This window comes from Copadichromis virginalis, linkage group LG3 (genome assembly GCF_057382275.1).
Source record: "Copadichromis virginalis isolate Kocher_CV1m ecotype Utaka linkage group LG3, C_Virginalis_male_GT1.1, whole genome shotgun sequence".
Classification (NCBI taxonomy): Eukaryota; Metazoa; Chordata; class Actinopteri; order Cichliformes; family Cichlidae; genus Copadichromis; species Copadichromis virginalis.
Genome location: NC_140620.1, coordinates 33175749 through 33200237, shown reverse-complemented (window position 1 = coordinate 33200237; position 24489 = coordinate 33175749). Strand labels below are relative to the sequence as shown.

At 41.0% G+C, this 24489-nt stretch overlaps 1 pseudogene across 1 annotated transcript in view; it reads left to right on the top strand.

The window, feature by feature from the left end:
* Positions 1 to 275: 275 nt before the first annotated feature.
* LOC146714266 (uncharacterized) overlaps positions 276 to 24489 on the top strand; it is a 62961-nt pseudogene continuing 38747 nt past the window's right edge. Inside the window, exons 1-18 of the transcript XR_014916480.1 lie at positions 276 to 333; positions 6831 to 6851; positions 7244 to 7567; positions 11416 to 11421; positions 12088 to 12826; positions 12929 to 13251; positions 13982 to 14296; positions 14397 to 14720; positions 14841 to 15152; positions 15253 to 16021; positions 18482 to 18796; positions 18890 to 19240; positions 19365 to 19676; positions 20507 to 20821; positions 20922 to 21245; positions 21367 to 21678; positions 21772 to 22098; positions 22223 to 22534. The product of XR_014916480.1 is annotated as an uncharacterized LOC146714266 (transcript). The remainder of the gene's footprint in view (positions 334 to 6830; positions 6852 to 7243; positions 7568 to 11415; positions 11422 to 12087; positions 12827 to 12928; positions 13252 to 13981; positions 14297 to 14396; positions 14721 to 14840; positions 15153 to 15252; positions 16022 to 18481; positions 18797 to 18889; positions 19241 to 19364; positions 19677 to 20506; positions 20822 to 20921; positions 21246 to 21366; positions 21679 to 21771; positions 22099 to 22222; positions 22535 to 24489) is intronic.

Genomic DNA, 24489 nt, shown 5'->3' with positions numbered 1-24489 from the left:
ACAACATCAACAATAGTAAAAGCAATCATTTCTGAATCATAGTTTTAAAGACTAAAGTCCGTTGAGGAGCTTTGTGTAGAAATGTGGTCCAACTGGCTACACAACATCACAGTGAATGCATTTTTTCACCAGACTATACAGGTACCAAGACCATTGTGTTTGACCTTTTTCTCATGACGCTAATAATGGTTTAGGAGTAAAGAATGTCGCCATGGGTGGAGCAAGTTTTCTAGGGATTTAAAGTCTAAGACAATGTGAAAGAGGTGTAGTCGGCAATGGCTCTGCAACAGCTTGTGTGCTGGTTTAATTTGATGATCATACTCTTTTGCAAAGGTGAGGATTTTTCTTTACTTATTTCTTTCTCATTAACTAGTTTAATTAGAATTAATTAAAAGCATAAATGTTAACTATTCTAAACTATTCTAACTATTCTAATACTGTCATAATAATAATAATAATAATAATAATCATCATCATCGTCGTCTAACATTATAATGTTATAAAAGTAAATTAGTCAAACTCATTGACTGTTTAAAATCTGAACCCATACGCAAATGTTCACACTGAGAAGACATCTGAGAATATAATATGTGTTTGACTCAGTTTAGTCAGTTTCTTCTTTACTAGTTTAGGATTTCAGGTTAGTATGTTTTGTTAGCTGTGCAGGTTATATTTTGCAGTGTTCATACTGACAAGTGATCACTAGCAGTGCAGATTTAATAAAATTTCTAGTTTACTTAATTCCTAATTAAACTTGGGAAGATTATTTTATTTTATCATCCTGTTAACAATTTGTTGATTAACTATTAACATGATCCGTTGTGTTATTGTATAGTTGAAAATGGTATTTGTAATGTGGTTAATGATTTTTTTTGGATAGCTATCACAATAATGAAAATGAAGTTTGTAATACTGTTATTATCACAAATGATTTATGGTCCTGGCGCTGGTGTATGATCCAACAGTAAACCTGGAGGTGGTACAAATTCTTTTGGCAATTCAAAAATCTAAATAATTTTTTCTCTTTGTAAATGCTGCTGTAAATATCTCCATGAGATATGTTAGTGATCAGACAAATCTCACCTTTGGAGTGTCACAGTACCAAGGACAAAGCACACTTTGTCTGTGAAACACTTTGACAAGAGAGTGAGAATGAGCTCACTGTAAATCTGTCACAATTACAAGTTTTTATTAACAAATGCATAATATATAAAATAAAATAATTGTCGACCTGAGGCCATCAGAATATTATTAAGATAATTATTATTACAATACTGGACAGACTGACCTAAAACAACCATAAATTATAACTTAAGTGATAATTATTATTGAATTATTAAAATGTTTGTACATATATACACAAATGTCACGTGAGCGATGTCAAACGTTTTCTTCACTGTAGCATTTGGCATCTCCCAACAATACAATTTGATACCCAAATCAAAACACAGCCAATAAAACACAGTTCTCTTCATGTAAAAATCAATAACTCAAAATTAGCAGCCAAAGGGTTGCAGTTCCACACACTCACGAGAAGCTACAGTTATCCCCTGGTCTCTCGTCCTCCTGCTCCTACTGAAAACACACCTAAATACACTCTTTTTACCACTAGGGTGAATTAGGCATTGGAAATTACTAATCCTAAAATAAGTCCAGTCTTTAATCTCAATTTTCAAGTCTGTCAAAACTTTAGTCCACATCTTCAGTCTAGTCACACGTATTCATTGACACGCATCCATACCAGGTATTGCTGATAATGGAGTCTCACGCGCAAAATATTCGCGTATCCATTAACAACAAGATGATGTCATCAGTTTTAAAAGAAAAAACAATTCTTTATGATTTTGGACTGGACTGACTCGCTGCAATCCTTTTAGGCAGGGACTTACCATCTAATCGTGTCCCACATAGATAACTTTCTCCAATGCCCATTGTAATTTGGAGAAGCTCACCTTATATTTGCTCTCAAGAAAATGTTTTACAGCACTGTTAATTCCAATCGTGCAAGCCTGCTTAAAAGAGAAAGAGAGAGAGAAAGAGAAAGAGAGATGATTAGTCAATTATCAACAAGACATCACCACCGGAGAATGATGCCTGACAGGTCCTTCTAAGTGCACTGTTATATATAAACTATTAAGCCTATTTCAGGACACGCCCAAACGTAAACTATTTTCCTCTCACCAAATGAACCATAAAACCTTCCACTCCTAATAAGACAATATGATGTAGGGTCTAGAACTCTCGCTACCATAACAGGCAGTGCTATTGTCACTGCTCCTTGCTTTATTTAATTGCTGATGCTTACCTGGTCTGAACTGAGACTTGAGAGTCACTACCTCTGTTCATTTTCCCCACATCATATTTACTGGTTGCCCACAAGTGCTCCACAATTCTGGAGAGTATGGGGTCAGCTGGCATAGTTCCACCCAGGGCTGGACTGGGACAAAAAACCGGGCATTAGACTAGAGACCGGCCCACCAGGTATTATAGGAAAAGCCATAAAGCCTTTGAATGAAAACAAATGCTGTTGTGACAGTGATGTACAGTCTTGTTGGTATATGTATGATTTCTATACATTTTATATCAGATAAAAACTTTGGTTGTAAGATTCAGATAAGTATTTATTAAAACCTAGATATTTTAAATGAGAATAAGAAAGAAAAGTACTTCTTTGTGCCCCCCTTTCCCTGTTAATGCCCTACCTGGCCCCCCTGGCCAAACTTTGCTAGATCCGCCCCTGCACAGTTACCAGCTGTCGGCTACTTAGAAAAGGATCCTGGTGTTATTTGTCTCTCAGAAACAGTTCATAACTTCCCTTCAACTCATTCATGTCACCTAAAAGGTAAACCTGTTTCTCCATTCCTGTTCAGCTCTGATGATTCAGTAAGGACATCTCCTGGTTTCATCTTCATGTTTCCCTCTCACCACATATTCAAACCGACATCATGACCAGCAGCTTTACAGCTGTGGCTCCAGCAAACATCAGCTGTACTAGAAATTAATATTAAATAAATTTTAACAACAGCTGATCAAGCTTAAACGTGCTGCTGTTGTTTAGCTTGACATCTGCTGGTTTCCTCCTTCTGGCGCAAAGTGGGCGATAAATAAACAAGAGAGAAAAGCCGATCAGCTGATCATTGATCAGTTGCATGATTGAAGTAGCAACAGGAGAAGGAGGGAGAGAGAATAAGAGAAGAAGAGGCAGCTTCAGCATAAAGACAGAATAAATCCAGCTTTGTGTCTTTTTCCATTCTAGCTGAAGTCTGGGACAATCTTTGCGTAATATTTTCTCTGAATACAGGACAATTTCGTTTTTTTACGAAACTCTACTAACTAACCTTATGAATTAAATAAAGTTCACTATCAATAACATCATAGCACCCACCCAGCTGTATAGAAACTCCGTCATGCTAGCTAGTACGCAGTACGAGTTATTGTAACTGACTGTAAAAAGTCAGCACAACGAAAATAAACTCCACCTAAACATTGTTTATATCTGACCCAGATAGACTGCAGGTCATAACTTCTTACCTGAAGTTCAGTTCACCTGACACTCGGACGCCTCGGGTCTCTCCTCCTCCTGCCTCCCATCTCACAATTTACTATGTTGAAAGTGCATTTATTACCTAATTACCAGTTGGTCATACCAGTTTTCCTCTTTTCTTTTCTCCTTTTCTTTTTTTTTCTTTTCACACATGTCAACCTGTTGTCCTGCAATCCAGAGAGTTACGTATTAGCAGTAGACTCAGCGTTTGATAGCAAGTGTCTGTTGAGTCTATTTTAGCATTAATGAGAGATATGGGCGTGTTCATGAGTGTAAGCTGGTCTTCTTTGCATGTATGGTTAGTAGGCGGAGGTGGAGCTGTGGATTGAAACAGTCTCCCCCAGCTCCCTATTCTCTCCAAAAAGCATTTCATGTCTGTGTGTGTGCTCTCTTTCTCTCTCTCTCTTTTTTTTGTCCATTTTATTGTGATAATCTGGACACTTTCTCAATCCTCCACAACTCCATCTGCCTTACTTTTCAACAGTTTTCATATTCTCTCACTTTAACAACATCATCCTTCATTTTCCTCCATGTTCTCTTCTCACTCCTCACAACTGCTGTCTCCTCCCCCACATCTGCGGCAGTTCTCGGCTGTTGACATGTCAGAGGCCCAGTGGGCCGTTCCTCTTCAGCTTTGTCTTATGTCTTTCATTCTTTTCTTCCTTAGCCATTTCAAATGTGAGACTCAGAGCGTCTTCTCAACTCCATTCGCACACAATGATGTTGCAGGTGATCCTCTCAGCCTGTGATAGAGAACGCATGCTTCCATCTGCAATAGTATTTGTACATGCTGCTGAACCCTTTGAAGTTTTAGGGCAGCGCTGTTATCTGTTCACTTGGTGTTGACTCTTAACGTTGATGCTTTTGCTCTGAAGCTGCCCCTTGTTTTCAGGGAGAGATTGACCGTCCTTGAAGCTTCTTTTCAGAATAACATATACATGAAGGTGAAGCTGTGAATTTTCAGCCAAAACATGGCCTCGTTGTGGTTCCAATTATTATATCTATCATTATGTTCTGGCCGATATGCTCGTGGAGGGGGTTGATCCAGGTCTGTAGTCACCTGTATTAACACACTAAGAGATTTATTTAATATTTCATCCCTCGTTATTTGACACTCTTGAAATACATTTCTCTTTGTTGCTAATTTAAATATTTTTCCAATTCATCCTGTTCTGCTTCAGCTTTTGTGCATAATTCATAATAATCCCCCCCCCCCCCTTCTTTTTGCTCTTGACTCTCTGTTTTAGGCACTTTTCCCCCGCTGTCACAAAGACTGCTTCTCCTAGCTCCTCCTTGGTTCCACCTCACACTCAGCTCCTCCCCTCTGAGTTGGGCCGTTTGCTCTTCCTCCTTCTGTCAGTCTGGCTCACTCCACTCTGAGAAACACTTCTCCTCTCCTAGAATGTGACACGATACCTGTCACATTCTATTCCACACACACACACACATCTGCGGAGATCTACTATGCCAATCCAACCTGCCTCTTTTTTCAGCTGCTATTTAACAACACAAAATAACTCACTTTCCTGTGAGACAGGTCACAACATATGAGACTCTTAAAGTCCTTTTAATCTAAACAGTCACAGTCAATTTTACACTTTATGGCCAGCAGACATCAACTCCGCACTATTGTAGTGCTCACACACTATTGCAGAGCGCATCTCACTTTGCACACACCCAAACACACGGTTTTAGACGCAAGTTTCAACTTTAAGCCTAATTTACTAACCCAAAATTGACCCACACAGTCTTTAGGCACTACAGCGGGCTATCGCAGCTCGGAATCTAACCAGCAAAAGAACTTAGCCCCACTGTCAAGCAGACTGTCAACTGTAGGAAATTTTAACTTTTCTTTTTTATACACGCACACAGTCTAGAGGCACTAGAGCGGGCCAACGATCTTAGCTTGGGATCCATCCAGTGAAAGAACTCGGGCCTACTCTCATACATGCTGTCAACCATGGCGAATTTAACTACTCAATTTCAATCGAGACGCAACCTTTCGCTCTTTCACATTCACACACGCAATCTAACGCCGCTGCATGGGCTCGCCGCTCCCCGCACGGAATCTGGCCAGCGGAGAAACTTTGGACTGCTCTTGTGTAGGCCGTCAACTGTGACGATGATACCTCACCTCGATTTAGCTGTTCGGGGGTCCACACCTGCCCAGGTTGCCACCCTAATTCCGGTCCCATGGGTTTCGCCTCACGTCCAAAGCAAGTGGAGCCACCACGCCCAAGGATAATTACTCTTACTCTTTTCAGTCACTATCCACAACAGCCAATTAGTTTTACTTGGCTTATTACACCCACAATTTAGTTGCTCTAACACACTGAGACAGATCACACATCATCTCTTTGTCTACTGCAGCAAATTGACTCTGAGAATTCCATCAACTAAGCGAACAGACAATTTAGATAAGCTCCAACATGCAAGCTTTGATTTTGACTTTGAACAGGTGGTGCTTACCTTTATTTTAAAATGAGAATGAGGGTCTCTGTTCGCTTTGCTGGTTGACCCCCCAAACCGCTTAATCTGTCTTTCTTAGCCTAGTATTGGAATCCCGGACGAGCCCCCAATTGTTAAATATCAACACTTCACCAAGTTCTTTTGACTCGTCATAGGCATCTGATGGAAGACAAAACACTGCTCAGTAGACAATTTCACACTTTTTTCTCTTACACAATTACTTCTAGAAGGGAGAGGTGTTCTGCATGACACAGTGCAGCAGACCTCAAAATGAGGGTGTACCCCTAACAGTTATTGCTAGCTCTCTCATTCGAGTCTAAACACCAGTGCTTCAGTAACTTTCCACTAGAAGATGGAGCCCTGTTATCGACTTTTTTCCCCCCAGGCAAGCGTGGGTGAGAATCTACCCCCTAAGGACACGTAGTCTAATGCCTTTATTTTTCAGGGCTGTGTCCACTTAATACTACACTATATGGTTATATGGCATTTTAGTTAATCCAAAGCATAGAATTGAGGTACTTCAAATAATTTAATCTCAACAGTATTCAAGAGTTTAATCAGTTATTAAATAATATGTTATTACGGGCAATTTTTTGTAATGGGTGGTTAGAAAAACTGTGCGAAATTCCTATCAGATATGCCAGGGTTGCAGTTTAAAATTAAATGGAGTTTGTCAGATTTTGATTTTTTCGTGAAAAATATTTTGATTTAAGAATTATGAAAAAAAGACTTTACTGTTAAGTTTCACATATTTGCTTTCTCACAAGTGCAAGACATCTTCTGCTCTAAACTGGTTTTGTCTTTTTCCACTTTTCAGGTTGTCACGCACAGCTGCCTGGTGAGCAAAAAAAAGCATTGTTACAATTTACAAAATCATCAAGTTTCATTTTTGATGTTTGTTTTTTTTGTTTTTTTTACATATTTGATAACAAGACAGAAATGCCACCATCACTTACATTTTCTAATACAGCCCGTGACTTAGTGTGCAATCTTCTAAATCAAACCTTGCATTTTTCATGTAAATTTTTGGTGCTACGGTGTAATTTTAGTTTCCTTAAAAAATAATTCAGCGGAACTTAAGGCTAAGGATGTCTTTTTAGTAGAAAGAAACAAAGTATACAAAGTATTTTTCAGCAATATATGGGTTCAGAAAGTTTAAAAAAAGAAAGAAAACAGTTGCTATAGCCTACTGTATGTAATTTTTAGGTTTTTTATGGTTTGCTTTTTCAGGTACATCCACAATCAGATTAACTGGATCTGGATCGACTCGATGCTCTGGCAGAGTTGAAATCTTTTACAATAACACCTGGGGAACAGTTTCTGATTATAACTGGGACTTAAAGGATGCTGAGGTGGTTTGCAGACAGTTAGACTGTGGGTCGGCACTGGAAGTTCCTCAATCAGTTCAATTTGGTGCAGGAACTGGACAGATTTGGCTCAGTGGTGTGAGCTGTTCAGGAAATGAAAGTTCTCTAACTGAATGTCAACACTCTGGATGGGGAAACTACTACAACTACTATGGACATTCTTATGATGTTGGTGTCATCTGTTCAGGTGACAAAACTTTTTTATATGGAACATACTGCATAGGGGTGGGTTGTTAAAAATCAGAGAAATGTAAACTTTTGAAAAATATGCCAAAGTGCAAAACGCTCAGCTGTGTCTCTAATAAACCTCTGTAAAATTCCTCTGCTTCACTTCAGCAGCATCAGGTAATGTTCATATGTTTATTTGTGGTATTCTTCCGTTTTTGACCTACTGCAGAGTATTTTTACAGGTTATCTGCTATTAAAAGCCAAGCCAAATCCCAATCATGCTTTTCTGTGTTTTAGCTGCAGTCACTTTGACACAAAAGCATCTTGTCATGGTGAGCTGTGTGACAGGCAGAGGTTTGACCGACGCAAAGGACTCAGACAAGGAATATTTAACTTGAAGGCGGCAGTTTTTATTCACTGGCAGAAAACAAACTTAGAAATACAATACACGAGCACAAGAATTAAAAGCTAAATTCAAACTAGGAAGGATGATCAAAACTGGGATTTCATGATGTGGCATGACATAACCTGACAAAATATGACGACTGAGGAACGACAGGGAAAAACACAGGGCTGGTGTAATAAGGGAATCAGAGATAGGAGGGAATCATAGCTGGGATAACAGAATTCCAGAACTGAAACCATAAACAATGGAGAAGGACTACCTAAGCAAAAAAGGACACTCAGACAAAGTACCAAGATGCAGACTAGACACTACGATGTGGAAACAGGAACCTTAGGAACAGGTTTCATAAAAGGTAGGCAATCATCAACAAACACACATAGATTACTTAATTTAATAGACTACTCATACAGTAAAAACATTTTAACCACAATATTATCTCTAGATGAAGAAAGCGTTTGACAGGGTTAACTGGAATTTTTTATTTGCAACTTTAAACAAATTTGGCTTTGGAAACTCTTTCATAAACTGGCTAAGAATATATAATTCCCCAACAGCTCGTGTTAGAAGAAATGACCAGATATCCTCCAGCTCCTGTCTCCTGAGGGGCACCCGAAAGGGGTGCCCACTCTCCCCTTCACTTTTTGCAATTTTTATCGAACCACTAGCAGCAGCACTTAGACAAGCTACAACAATTAAGGGCATAAAATGTAAGAACGTAGAACATAAAATCAGTCTCTATGCGGATGATGTGTTGCTTTTTCTCCAAAGCTCACAAACCAACCTTTCTGAGGTAATTACTCTAATAAACTGGTTTTCAAGATCAAAATCTACAGTTCTTCTGTAGATTTTAACTGCTCCTTCCATAATTCTTCTTCTGCCCCACTACAATCTGGAAATATTAAATATTTAGGTATTAATGTCTCTCCTAAGCTTTCAGACTTAACTAAATTAAACCACATCCCACTTCTAAAGAAAGTAGAAGGTGATCTGACTAGATGGAAATCTCTACCCATATCACTCATGGGAAGGGTCGCCACTATAAAAATGATGGTCTTGCCAAAAATAAATTACTTATTTTCAATGATCCCCAACAAGCCATCACAAGATTGATTCAGATCTCTGGATTCGTATATTTCTAAATTCCTTTAGAAACATAAACCCCCGCGTATCAGTTTAAAAACGCTACAAAGAACCAAGGATAAAGGAGGATTAGATGTGCCAAACTTTCAACAATACTTCCTAGCCAACAGGCTTCAGTTAATCTCAGGATGGTTAAAACATACCTTCTTAGATGAGCCCTGGCTAGATGTTGAACAGGCACTATGCAATAATCTAGAGATTTCAGACCTACCATTTATCAGCTCAAACATCAAAAGACATGAATGCTTTAAAAGCGTCAGCATCAGCTCTTCTCTGACAGCATGGTGAGAGTTTCTAAAAATAACGGAGTCTTCATTAATCCCATGCAAATGTACACCTATCTGGAATAACCCTGACATATTACAAAACAATAATATGATTAATTTTCCAGAATGGAGTTGTAAAGGAATTAAATACTTGGAACATATATTAGAAGGAACAGACTTTATTCCATTTGACAGACTAGTTATACAATATGGGATCAACAAGAAAAGATTTTTAGAATATCAACAAATTAAATCCATAATAAAAAAGAAATTTAACCTCAGTCAAGTTGAATTACAAACACCACCAAGTGCGGTACATTTTATTACTCTTAAGTGCCCCCAAATTATTGTCTAAAATATACAGAACACTTTCTAAAATAGATGAATCAATATCTCTTCCTATTGCAAAGTGGGAAGCAGATTTATCAGTCAGCTTAGACCAAAACTTCTGGTCTCAGGTATGCTTAAAAACATTTAAATTGATTAGAAATCCCAGTCTGCAATTAATACAATACAAAATACTACATAGAGTGCACTATACAGGTCATCGGATGTTCCAGATGGGCTTTACATCTTCCAACAACTGCTCACACTGTCAAGGCAATACACCAGACAATTACATGCACGCTCTTTGGTTCTGTCCACCAGTGCAGAAGTTTTGGCGTGGGATATGTAAAGACTTATCAAAGTGTCTGAAATGTAAAATTCCAACCTCCCCTTTAGTGTGCTTGATGGGCAAATTGGATGATGTCACTACAGAAACTAATACAGCCCACATGTTTTTACTGCCCTATGCATTGCCAAGAAAACGGTCCTCATGAACTGGAAAAATAAAAATAATCTTAATTCTAGCCAATATAGAAACAATCTAATAGATCACATTAGTCTCGAGACAGCCTCTGCCACCACATTAGATCAATCCCTCTGGGCTCCTGTGATCGGCTCCATCACATAGCGGGGCTGGGGGGTTGTGGTTTGGTCCCGCCTTTGCCTGGAGGGCTTAACCTGGGGTTTGTGGTCATAACCTGGTTAGTGGCTCTGGTTGTGGCTCGGGAGGGACCGTGCTAACACCTGCTAATCTCTGGCAGCAGCACCATGCTCTCCTGTGTTTCAAATGCACTTTAGAACAACACGCAGCAACACTACACATGAGCGAGAGGAGGGAGGTTTGGGGTCTTCACACACCCCTATTCTCTGCTGGCCATCGGGGCAGGGGGGCTGGGAGGAGGTATTGGCCGTTCGTTTGGGATCTTGGGCCTCCCTGCTGCTGTGGAGCCTGGGGCGGTCTGCTTGCCTCCACCCCGGGGGAAAGGGTAACATCTCCTGGGTCTAGGTGCCGTTTCCCCCTCTGGGGGCGTGGATACCTGGACCTGGGGTATAGAGTATGTTTGGGGAGTGTGATTGTGTGTACATGTCCATTTATGTATATCCTTACATTGGGTGAGTGCTGAGTATTTGTATATGTGTGCATGAGGGTGGGAATGCATGTTTGTGTCTGTGTATGCCTGTTTGTCTGTGTCTATATGTCAGGTCGGATCTTAGACTCCACCTCTCTGGGAACTCCCAGGCCCTCCAAAGTGTGGAGGCCTATCTCCCCTCACCATACTCCCTGCCGGTGACTGATGCCCTCAGGGGTTGGTGCGTTGGTGGTTCTTGGTGTCTGGGGCTGGGCGCTCAGGTATGTACCAGCTCACACCCGGTGGCTACTTGGCGGGGCCTGGCGACTGTTGTGTGGTCAGGCCTTTTCCGGGGCGTAGGGGGCCGTTGGGCCTCCGGCCTCTGGGCCTGAGGCTTGATTCACTTAGGCACAGCTGGCTGCCGGCAGAGCCGGCGGGCACGCCAGTGCAGCCCCCTCTGGTTTCTGCTCCGTGGCTACTGGGTGACCCCTCATCTTGGGCTCTCCTCAGCTCTTCCCAGGAGGGTGGCACGGATGCCCCTCCGGTGGTCCTCCTTGGGCTCTCGCACTCTGGGGTCTCTGGATGTCTGGAGCCTAGATCTCCTCCATGCCTGCTTCATGCCCTGGGGGGTGGGGCTATGGCTCTCTACACCCTTTAGCAGACCGTTACATGGGGAAACCTTTTGAATATGAGCGTGCTGATCCACACAGGTGTGCACTTGGGTGTTCACTGTTCATAGAGATAAACTACACCTTTCTTGACTGCTACTTCAAAGCACATTGTGTGCTGTCGGTCCTGCGTGCTGCACAACAGCATTCAATATTTAGTATTTACTGCTGTTTACACTTTACACACTACAAAGAAAAGAAAAAAGATAAAGGAAATCTAGGAACCTGAAGAACAGAGATGACACAAAACAGAAACCACAATCCAGGGATGTACCGTAACCAGAGAACCATAACTCCTAATAATAATCTGAACTGTCAGTTCACCAATAAACACAAAGCACTGGGTCCGTGACCCAGTACAGTGACACATCTGCTGTGGTGTTTACACCTCTTACGAATTTCCATGCTTGTCACCTTTATTTTTATACATAGATATAAAAATATAGTTATGTACATGATAATGATGATCATGATAATTATAATATTTCTGATTTTTCTGAGTCAAAATTGAATCGAATTGGTATTGAATAAATTATAGAAATCAATTGCGATACGAAGACCTAATACTGCACGTCACTGTGTTTTTGACTGTTATGCATCTATATTTTCTTTAAGGGATGTATATTGAAATATAGTTTGTGTTATATCTTTTTATATACAAGGTGTGATCAGATTAATTGGATCTGGATCGACTCGATGTTCTGGCAGGGTTGAAGTTTATCACAATAACAGCTGGGGAACAGTCTGTGATGATGGCTGGGGCTTAAATGATGCTGAGGTGGTTTGCAGACAGATAAACTGTGGGACAGCACTACAAGCTCCTCGATCGGCTTACTTTGGTGCAGGAACTGGACAGATTTGGCTTGATGATGTGACCTGTTCGGGAAATGAAAGTTCTCTGACTGAGTGTCAGCACAGTGGATTTGGATCAAACACATGTGAACATGGTCAGGATGCTGCTGTCATCTGTTCAGGTGTGAAAACTGCTGGATCAACATGATATTGCAAGATAGTCATTTTTGAGGTAAGGCTGTATTTAACTGCTTTTCATGTTCTTTGCCTTTTAGATCTGATCAGGTTGGCCGGTTCTGGATCGAGCCGATGTTCTGGCAGAGTTGAAATCTTTCACAATAACGTCTGGGGAACAGTCTCTGATTATAACTGGGACCTAAATGATGCTGAGGTGGTTTGCAGACAGTTAAACTGTGGGTCTGCACTACAAGCTCCTCGATCAGCTTACTTTGGTGCAGGAACTGGTCAGATTTGGCTCAGTGGTGTGAGCTGTTCAGGAAATGAAAGTTCTCTAACTGAATGTCAGCACTTTGGATGGGGAAACTACTACTACCACAACTACAATGGACATTATTCTGATGCTGGTGTCATCTGTTCAGGTGACATCACTTTTTGGCATAGAACACACTCCATGTTAATGTATTTTGTGTGATATATATCTTTGTTTTCTTTAAGGGACATATATTAAAACATCGTTTGTGTCACATGTTTTTCATTAAAAGGTCCAATCAGATTAACTGGATCTGGATCAAGTCGATGTTCTGGCAGAGTTGAAGTTTATCACAATAACAGCTGGGGAACAGTCTGTGATGATGGCTGGGACTTAAATGATGCTCAGGTGGTTTGCAGACAGATAAACTGTGGGTCTGCACTGGAAGTTCCTCAATCAGCTCACTTTGGTGCAGGAACTGGACAGATTTGGCTTGACAATGTGACCTGTTCAGGAAATGAAAGTTCTCTAACTGAGTGTCAACACAGTGGATTTGGTTCAAACACATGTGAACATGGTCAGGATGCTGCTGTCATCTGTTCAGGTGAGATATTCTTTTGATCATCTGATGAATGTTAAACACTGTAAAAACAACCTTTTTTTTAGACTTCCGTCTTCCACTTATTAGTGTGTTTTATAATGAAATTCAGTGTGAACAGTCAAAGTCATCTGTGCAAGAACCAAACTGTTGAATATTTAAGCGGTAAAACGTTTGCATCTTTCTCTATAAACGCGGCTCAGATCCAGAGAGATGTATACATTACTTGTTAATAACTTACAAGATGACAGATTTCATTTTAAATACCTTAAAGGAACATTTTAATAGTTTCAAATGAACATTTATGAGCGGGACATGGAAGATCTTTTCAGAGGGAAAGTCAGCCTGTCATCTGTGTGTGTGTGTCTGTGAGTGAGTCTGTATGTGTGTGTTTAAGGGAGACCATACCCCTGAAAGATTTGATAAAGGCTGCAACTTGAAGTTTTGATCTTGAAGCAATTCAAACAAAGTTGCCTGCTTCAACTTTCTTAATGTGGATGTTCTGCAGTCCTCACAAACTTTGTCATAATACAAATTTTGGAGCTGAATGTCTTTGTAGGTCAGGAGTGAATCCATTGGACTTTTTATAGACTGTTTTATTAGTGTTAAAGCTGTGTGGACTGACAGTATTACACCTTTCAGTTTATCGTTCTGCTATAACTTGGAATCTATGGCTGGAAACTAAAAGTATTCTATTTTTGGTCCCCTTCATATCTTCTCTGTATTTTGTTTTCAGCTGTGTCCATCATTTTAACTGGATCTGGATCGACTCGATGTTCTGGAAGAGTTGAAGTTTACCACAATAACAGCTGGGGAACAGTCTGTGATGATGGCTGGGACTTAAATGATGCTGGAGTGGTTTGCAGACAGTTAAACTGTGGGTCGGCACTGGAAGTTCCTCAATCAGCTCACTTTGGTGCAGGAACTGGACAGATCTGGCTTGATCATGTGACCTGTTCAGGAAATGAAAGTTCTCTAACTGAGTGTCAGCACAGTGGATTTGGATCAAACAGATGTGAACATGGTCAGGATGCTGCTGTCATCTGTTCAGGTGAGAAAACATTCAGTTAGTCTGTTCATTTGTGTCTTCCATTAAGTCTTTTTTGATGTAAGGTTTTATTATAATGTTTTTCATGTTCTTTCCCTTTTAGATCTGATTAGATTAGCTGGTTCTGGATCATCTCGATGCTCTGGCAGAGTTGAAGTTTATCATGATAATGTCTGGGGAACAGTTTCTGATCATAACTGGGTCTTAAACGATGCTGAGGTGGTTTGCAGAGAGATAAACTGTGGGTCTGCACTACAAGCTACCCCATCATATAAGTTTGGTGCAGGAACTGGACAGGTCTGGCTCAGTGGTGTGAGCTGTTCAGGAAATGAAAGTTCTGTAACTGAATGTCAACACTCTGGATGGGGAAACTACTACAACAACTACTACAGTTTACATTCTTATGATGTTGGTGTCATGTGTTCAGGTGACATGACTTCTTGATATGAAAAAACTGCATGTTAATGTATTTTTGAGTGTTATGCATCTGTATTTTCTTTAAGATATGTATTGAAATATAGTTTGTGTTATGTCTTTTACATAAAAGGTGTGATCAGATTAACTGGATCTGGATCGACTCGATGTTCTGGTAGGGTTGAAGTTTATCACAATAACAGCTGGGGAACAGTCTGTGATGATGGCTGGGGCTTAAATGATGCTCAGGTGGTTTGCCGACACATAAACTGTGGGTCGGCACTGGAAGTTCCTCAATCAGCTCACTTTGGTGCAGGAACTGGACAGATTTGGCTTGACAATGTGACCTGTTCAGGAAATGAAAGTTCTCTAACTGAGTGTCAGCACAGTGCATTTGGATCAAACAGATGTGAACATGGTCAGGATGCTGCTGTCATCTGTTCAGGTGAGAAAACTGTCAGTTAGACTGTTCATTTGTGTCTTCCATTAAGTCTTTTTTGATGTAAGGATTTATTATAATGTTTTTCATGTTCTTTCCCTTTTAGATCTGATTAGATTAGCTGGTTCTGGATCGAGCCGATGTTCTGGCAGAGTTGAAATCTTTCACAATAAAGTCTGGGGAACAGTTTCTGATCATAACTGGGATCTAAATGATGCTGAGGTGGTTTGCAGACAGTTAAACTGTGGGTCTGCACTACAAGCTCCTCGATCAGCTTACTTTGGTGCAGGAACTGGACAGATCTGGCTCAGTGGTGTGAGCTGTTCAGGAAATGAAAGTTCTCTAACTGAATGTCAACACTCTGGATGGGGAAACTACTACTACTACTACTACTACTACAACAATATACATTATTTTGATGCTGGTGTCATCTGTTCAGGTGACATCACTTTTTGACATGGAACATACTGCATGTTAATGTATTTTTGTGTGATATGTATCTTTGTTTTCTTTAACCTACATATATTAAAACATCGTTTGTGTCACATGTTTTTCATTAAAAGGTCCAATCAGATTAACTGGATCTGGATCAAGTCGATGTTCTGGCAGAGTTGAAGTTTACCACAATAACAGCTGGGGAACAGTCTGTGATGATGGCTGGGACTTAAATGATGCTGAAGTGGTTTGCAGACAGTTAAACTGTGGGTCGGCACTGGAAGTTCCTCAATCAGCTCACTTTGGTGCAGGAACTGGACAGATTTGGCTTGACAATGTGACCTGTTCAGGAAATGAAAGTTCTCTAACTGAGTGTCAGCACAGTGGATTTGGATCAAACAGATGTGAACATGGTCAGGATGCTGCTGTCATCTGTTCAGGTGAGATATTCTTTTGATGATCTGATGAATGTTAAACACTGTAAAAATAACCTTTTTTTTAGACTTCCGTCTTCCACTTATTAGTGTGTTTTATAATGAAATTCAGTGTGAACAGTCAAACTCACCTGTGCAAGAACCACACTGTAGAATATTTGAGTGGTAAAATGTTTGCATCTTTCTCTTTAAACGCAGCTCAGATCCAGAGAGCTATACATTACTTTTTAAATAACTTATAAGATTAGAGATTTCATTTAAATACCTTAAAGGAACATTTTAATAGTTTCAAATGAACATTTATGAGCGGGACATGGAAGATATTTTCAGAGAGGGAAAGTCAGCCTGACATATGTGTGTGTGTGTGTGTGTTCCTGTATATCTATCTTTGTGAGGACCGACATCTTTATTCTACTACACTTGTGAGAACCAACAGTCACTTGTGAGAACACACAAACCGGTCCTCAAAAGTTTGAAGGCTTGTAAAGGCATTCTTGATGCTCAAAATGTGGTTTTAGTGTCAGGGTTACAATTAGGTTATGGTTAGGTTTAGGGTAAGGGCTACGGTTAGGCCAGGGGTCGGCAACCCGCGGCTCCGGAGCCTCATGCGGCTCTTTAGTCTTTATTTTGCGGCTCTGGGTGGTTTGGGAAATTAAATTTGAAGTATTTAGCTGAAGTGTATATTATTTGTGTTTAGTTCTTTTTTTAACTTGTAGTTCTAAATTGGAAGATTATTGTGATTTTGAAATATAAAAATAAAATTATATCTTATTATTTTTTTCATCGCTCAAAATAAGCGTCACACTCGCGGAAGCCAGTATACCCGCCGAAACGCTGTGCATTTATCGAGGCTTTCGACCCCAGGTAGGCCAATTATGGATCTTCTGATCCTTATTATGTCGTTAGCTGTTCTCCACCGTGAACTATGTTAAAAACAAACACCGCTCATGCCTCACAGATGACAGCTTACAGTCCTGCGTGAAGATGAAAGTGACTTCATGCAGCCCCGATTTGCAGGCGCTGTGCGCAGAGGTTCGGGACCATAAGTCTTATTGTATACATATCACGGCAGACCCGACGATGTTTCCATCAACATGCTTTTCAGCATCTCTTTATCGACCACTTTTCACACACGGTTGTTGTACGCATACAGCCGGCTGTAGCTTTTCAGCTCACAGCCCGACACACACCAAAGCAACAGCAGAGAGAGCACAGACTTTGAGGCGACGAGGCGTGACTGCGGGTGCCGCTCAGGTGCGTCCGACTCCCATGCAGCGGCACTGCAGACCACGCCCCGCCACACACATTAACCAGGTAAAATACATATTTAGGCAGAATTATGCAAATATCAATTTTTCATCTTTTAGCAGCATAGTTCTTTTTTTCCAATTATTTTTTAAAAGTCAGGTCAAGGCTCCAAAAGCCCAAAGGCGATATAAGGGTGGCGGCTCACAACAGTTTTTTTGTTTGCTACATGGATCATTTTAGTTCAGCTGGGTGTCTTTCCTTTTGTTATATTTCTTTAAGAGTTCAAAATGTGTTAATTACATAAATAAAATGTAATTTTCTCATTAGCACTTCATGGATTTCACAAGTAACGCACCTTAGTTGCTCTGTGGATTCTTTTAAAAAGCAGTTTAACTTTTCTGTTCAAACAAGCCTTTTGTTGATCTACGTATTTTATATTCTTTATATTATTTACATTTGATCTTTTACATTGTGTATAATGTCTATTGATTGTATTGTTTATTTTAATATTTGTGTACAGCGCTTTGTGACTGCCTGTCTGTGAAAAGCGCTTAATAAATAAACTTTACTTACTTTAGTTGTTCACACAAAGCATAAAGGTAAAAAAAACCCAATATATACAGTGTTATCTTCATTTTAGATGTCAAAAAGTATTTGCGGCTCCCAGTGTTTTCTTTTGCGTGAAAACTGGGTCCAAGTGGCTCTTTGGGTGTTAAAGGTTGCTGACCCCTGGGCAAGGGAAAGCATTATGTCAATGAAGGTCCTCACTAAGATTGCTGAACGGGCTTGTGTGTGTGTGTGTGTGTGTGTCTGTGCGTGAGTGTGTGTCTGTGTGTGAGTGTGTGTGTGCATGATTAAGGGAGACCATACCCCTGAAAGATTTGATAAAGTCTGCAACTTGAAGTTTTCTTAGTTCTTTTCAGGTCTTGTAATTGAAACAATTCAAACAAAGTCTCCTGCTTCAACTTTCTTAATGTGGATGTTCTGCAGTCCTCACAAACTCTGTCATAATACAAATTTGGGAGCTGAATGTCTTTGTAGATCAGGAGTGAATCCATTGGACTTTTTATAGACTGTTTTATTAGTGTTAAAGCTGTGTGGACTGACAGTATTACACCTTTCAGTTTACCGTTCTGCTATAACTTGGAATCTATGGCTGGAATCTTAAAGTATTCTATGTTTGGTTCCCTTTATATAATCTCTGTGTTTTGTTTTCAGCTGTGTCCATCATTTTAACTGGATCTGGATCGACTCGATGTTCTGGAAGAGTTGAAGTTTACCACAATAACAGCTGGGGAACAGTCTGTGATGATGGCTGGGACTTAAATGATGCTGAGGTGGTTTGCAGACAGTTAAACTGTGGGTCGGCACTGGAAGTTCCTCAATCAGCTCACTTTGGTGCAGGAACTGGACAGATTTGGCTTGATCATGTGACCTGTTCAGGAAATGAAAGTTCTCTAACTGAGTGTCAGCACAGTGGATTTGGATCAAACAGATGTGAACATGGTCAGGATGCTGCTGTCATCTGTTCAGGTGTGAAAACTGCTGGATCAACATGATATTGCAAGATAGTCTTTTTTGAGGTAAGGCTGTATTTAACTTTTTTTCATGTTCTTTGCCTTTTAGATCTGATCAGGTTGGCTGGTTCTGGATCGAGCCGATGTTCTGGCAGAGTTGAAGTTTATCATGATAATGTCTGGGGAACAGTCTCTGATTATAACTGGGACTTAAATGATGCCGAGGTGGTTTGCAGACAGTTAAACTGTGGGTCTGCACTACAAGCTCCTCGATCAGCTTACTTTGGTGCAGGAACTGGACAGATCTGGCTCAGTGGTGTGAGCTGTTCAGGAAATGAAAGTTCTCTAACTGAATGTCAACACCCTGGATGGGGAAACCCCTACTACTACTACTACTACTACTACTACTACTACTACTACTACAATGGACATTATTTTGATGCTGGTGTCATCTGTTCAGGTGACATCACTTTTTGGCATGGAACACACTGCATGTTAATGTATTTTTGTGTGATATGTATCTTTGTTTTCTTTAAGAGACATATATTAAAACATCGTTTGTGTCACATGTTTTTCATTAAAAGGTCCAATCAGATTAACTGGATCTGGATCAAGTCGGTGTTCTGGCAGAGTTGAAGTTTATCACAATAACAGCTGGGGAACAGTCTGTGATGATGGCTGGGACTTAAATGATGCTGAGGTGGTTTGCAGACAGTTAAACTGTGGGTCGGCACTGGAAGTTCCTCAATCAGCTCACTTTGGTGCAGGAACTGGACAGATTTGGCTTGACAATGTGACCTGTTCAGGAAATGAAAGTTCTCTAACTGAGTGTCAACACAGTGGATTTGGATCAAACAGATGTGAACATGGTCAGGATGCTGCTGTCATCTGTTCAGGTGAGATATTCTTCTGATCATCAGATGAATGTTAAACACTGTAAAAACAACCTTTTTTTTAGACTTCCATCTTCCACTTGTTAGTGTGTTTTATAATGAAATTCAGTGTGAACAGTCAAAGTCAAGGTCAAGGTCAAGGTCAGATTTATTTATATAGCACATTTCCAACAGCCGATGCTGCACAAAGTGCTTAACAATAACAATAAAAGTCATCTGTGCAAGAACCACACTGTAGAATATTTGAGTGGTAAAATGTTTGCATCTTTCTCTTTAAACGCAGCTCAGATCCAGAGAGCTATACATTACTTTTTAAATAACTTATAAGATTAGAGATTTCATTTAAATACCTTAAAGGAACATTTTAATAGTTTCAAATGAACATTTATGAGCGGGACATGGAAGATAATTTCAGAGAGGGAAAGTCAGCCTGACATCTGTATGTGTGTGTAAGTGTGTGTGTGCATGTTCAAGGGAGACCATACCCCTGAAAGATTTGATAAAGTCTGCAACTTGAAGTTTTCTTAGTCCTTTTCAGGTCTTGTAATTGAAACAATTCAAACAAAGTCGCCTGCTTTAACTTTCTTAATGTGGATGTTCTGCAGTCCTCACAAACTTTGTCAATATTCAAATTTGGGAGCTGAATGTCTTTGTAGGTCAGGAGTGAATCCATTGGACTTTTTATAGACTGTTTTATTAGTGTTAAAGCTGTGTGGACTGACAGTATTACACCTTTCAGTTTACCGTTCTGCTATAACTTGGAATCTATGGCTGGAAACTTAAAGTATTCTTTGTTTGGTTCCCTTTATATAATCTCTGTGTTTTGTTTTCAGCTGTGTCCATCATTTTAACTGGATCTGGATCGACTCGATGTTCTGGAAGAGTTGAAGTTTACCACAATAACAGCTGGGGAACAGTCTGTGATGATGGCTGGGACTTAAATGATGCTCAGGTGGTTTGCAGACAGTTAAACTGTGGGTCGGCACTGGAAGTTCCTCATTCAGCTCACTTTGGTGCAGGAACTGGACAGATCTGGCTTGACAATGTGACCTGTTCAGGAAATGAAAGTTCTTTGACTGAGTGTCAGCACAGTGGATTTGGATCAAACAGCTGTGTACGTGGTCAGGATGCTGCTGTCATCTGTTCAGGTGAGAAAACATTCAGTTAGTCTGTTCATTTGTGTCTTCCATTAAGTCTTTTTTGATGTAAGGATTTATTATAATGTTTTTCATGTTCTTTCCCTTTTAGATCTGATTAGATTAGCTGGTTCTGGATCATCTCGATGCTCTGGCAGAGTTGAAGTTTATCATGATAATGTCTGGGGAACAGTTTCTGATCATAACTGGGTCTTAAACGATGCTGAGGTGGTTTGCAGAGAGATAAACTGTGGGTCTGCACTACAAGCTACCCCATCATATAAGTTTGGTGCAGGAACTGGACAGGTCTGGCTCAGTGGTGTGAGCTGTTCAGGAAATGAAAGTTCTGTAACTGAATGTCAACACTCTGGATGGGGAAACTACTACACCTACTACTACAGTTTACATTCATATGATGTTGGTGTCATGTGTTCAGGTGACATGACTTCCTGATATGAAAAAAACTGCATGTTAATGTATTTTTGAGTGTTATGCATCTGTATTTTCTTTAAGATATGTATTGAAATATAGTTTGTGTTATGTCTTTTACATAAAAGGTGTGATCAGATTAACTGGATCTGGATCGACTCGATGTTCTGGCAGAGTTGAAGTACATCACAGTAACAGCTGGGGAACAGTCTGTAATGATGGCTGGGACTTAAATGATGCTGAGGTGGTTTGCAGACAGATAAACTGTGGGTCGGCACTGGAAGTTCCTCAATCAGCTCACTTTGGTGCAGGAACTGGACAGATTTGGCTTGATGATGTCACCTGTTCAGGAAATGAAAGTTCTCTAACTGAGTGTCAGCACAGTGGATTTGGATCAAACAGATGTGAACATGGTCAGGATGCTGCTGTCATCTGTTCAGGTGTGAAAACTACTGGATCAACATGATATTGCAAGATAGTCTTTTTTGAGGTAAGGCTGTATTTAACTGTTTTTCATGTTCTTTGCCTTTTAGATCTGATCAGGTTGGCCGGTTCTGGATCGAGCCGATGTTCTGGCAGAGTTGAAATCTTTCACAATAACGTCTGGGGAACAGTCTCTGATTATAACTGGGACCTAAATGATGCCGAGGTGGTTTGCAGACAGTTAAACTGTGGGTCTGCACTACAAGCTCCTCGATCAGCTTACTTTGGTGCAGGAACTGGACAGATCTGGCTCAGTGGTGTGAGCTGTTCAGGAAATGAAAGTTCTCTAACTGAATGTCAACACTCTGGATGGGGAAACTACTACTACTACTACTACTACAATGGACATTATTCTGATGCTGGTGTCATCTGTTCAGGTGACATCACTTTTTGACATGGAACATACTGCATGTTAATGTATTTTTGTGTGATATGTATCTTTGTTTTCTTTAAGGGACATATATTAAAACATCGTTTGTGTCACATGTTTTTCATTAAAAGGTCCAATCAGATTAACTGGATCTGGATCAAGTCGATGTTCTGGCAGAGTTGAAGTTTATTACAATAACAGCTGGGGAACAGTCTGTGATGATGGCTGGGACTTAAATGATGCTGGGGTGGTTTGCAGACAGATAAACTGTGGGTCGGCACTGGAAGTTCCTCAATCAGCTCACTTTGGTGCAGGAACTGGACAGATTTGGCTTGACAATGTGACCTGTTCAGGAAATGAAAGTTCTCTAACTGAGTGTCAACACAGTGGATTTGGATCAAACAGATGTGAACATGGTCAGGATGCTGCTGTCATCTGTTCAGGTGAGATATTCTTCTGATCATCAGATGAATGTTAAACACTGTAAAAACAACCTTTTTTTTAGACTTCCATCTTCCACTTGTTAGTGTGTTTTATAATGAAATTCAGTGTGAACAGTCAAACTCACCTGTGCAAGAACCACACTGTAGAATATTTGAGTGGTAAAATGTTTGCATCTTTCTCTTTAAACGCAGCTCAGATCCAGAGAGCTATACATTACTTTTTAAATAACTTATAAGATTAGAGATTTCATTTAAATACCTTAAAGGAACATTTTAATAGTTTCAAATGAACATTTATGAGCGGGACATGGAAGATATTTTCAGAGAGGGAAAGTCAGCCTGACATATGTGTGTGTGTGTGTGTGTGTTCCTGTATATCTATCTTTGTGAGGACCGACATCTTTATTCTACTACACTTGTGAGAACCAACAGTCACTTGTGAGAACACACAAACCGGTCCTCAAAAGTTTGAAGGCTTGTAAAGGCATTCTTGATGCTCAAAATGTGGTTTTAGTGTCAGGGTTACAATTAGGTTATGGTTAGGTTTAGGGTAAGGGCTACGGTTAGGCCAGGGGTCGGCAACCCGCGGCTCCGGAGCCTCATGCGGCTCTTTAGTCTTGATTTTGCGGCTCCGGGTGGTTTGGGAAATTAAATTAGTGTCACGGCGAGTGAGGTGAGCCGTGTGGAGGAAATGAAGGAGGATCCAAGTGCAGGCAGTCGTGAAGGTGTAAAGGTGGTTTATTGAACATGAAAGTAAATACAAACGGCAAATGGAGCTGGAACTAAACTATACTGGGAAACAACTAAACTACAAAGCACAAACCTGAATGAGAACGAGCAGAGGAGAATGACGATGGACAGCAGGGAGAGCACACGGATGTGACATGGTAGATACACAGATGAGACAGGGTGGAATACACAGACGGACCAGCAACAACAATGACGGAAGACATGACTTAAATACACAGAGAACCACAGGGGAATTACACACAGGTGGTGGACACAGCTGGGAATAATCAACAAGACGAGACAAAGGTAAAACTGAACACACTCACATGAGACCCAGACCTTCACAATAAAACAGGAAATGAGAACACCACACCAAGACGCAGACCTGACACTGAGAGACAGACAGGAAATGACATATGAAACTAAACTCACATCGTAAACCCAGATAAACAGAAACATGGAACTCTAATAATAGAAATCATAATCATCACCATAACACGACAAGAGAACAAGAACACAATCCCTGATGAAAACTTAAATCAAAACACAATAAACTCAAAATACTGGGTCCAACGGACCCAGAACCGTGACAGTACCCCCCCTCAAAGGGCTGGCTCCCGACAGCCCCAAACAAAAAGCACAAGCACCAAGCCAGGGCGGGCGGAGGGGGCCCAGGAAGGAGGGCCTGAAACACAAAAAACCAGGAGCACGAGAAACCAGAACCAAAACACGAATGTTCACCAGTCCACAACACAGTCAGGGGGCCGACCATGCACACAGCAACGGCGGCGACGGGCAAACAGTTCTGGGGGCCGACCGAGCACACGGCAACGGCGGCGACGGGCAAACAGTTCTGGGGGCCGACCGTGCACACGGCAACGGCGGCGACGGGCAAACAGTTCTGGGGGCCGACCGTGCACACGGCAACGGCGGCGACGGGCAAACAGTTCTGGAGGCCGACCACTTGGAAGGTAGTGGCGGCCACCGAGCAGGTCCGGAGGACGGCCGCGATGCCAGCGGCGGCGACGAACCCTTTCCGGAGGCCGTCCCCGAAGGCCATGATGCCTTCTTAGAGACCCGGAAAACGGCCGGCAGAGGCGAGGCAGAACGGGTCGAGCTGGCCCCGACGGCGGTGTGGCAACCGCAGGATCAGACGAAGGCGAAGCCGAGGCTGGACCAGGCGAAGCTGAAGCTGAAGCGGAGGCTGAAGCTGGATCAAGCGTGGA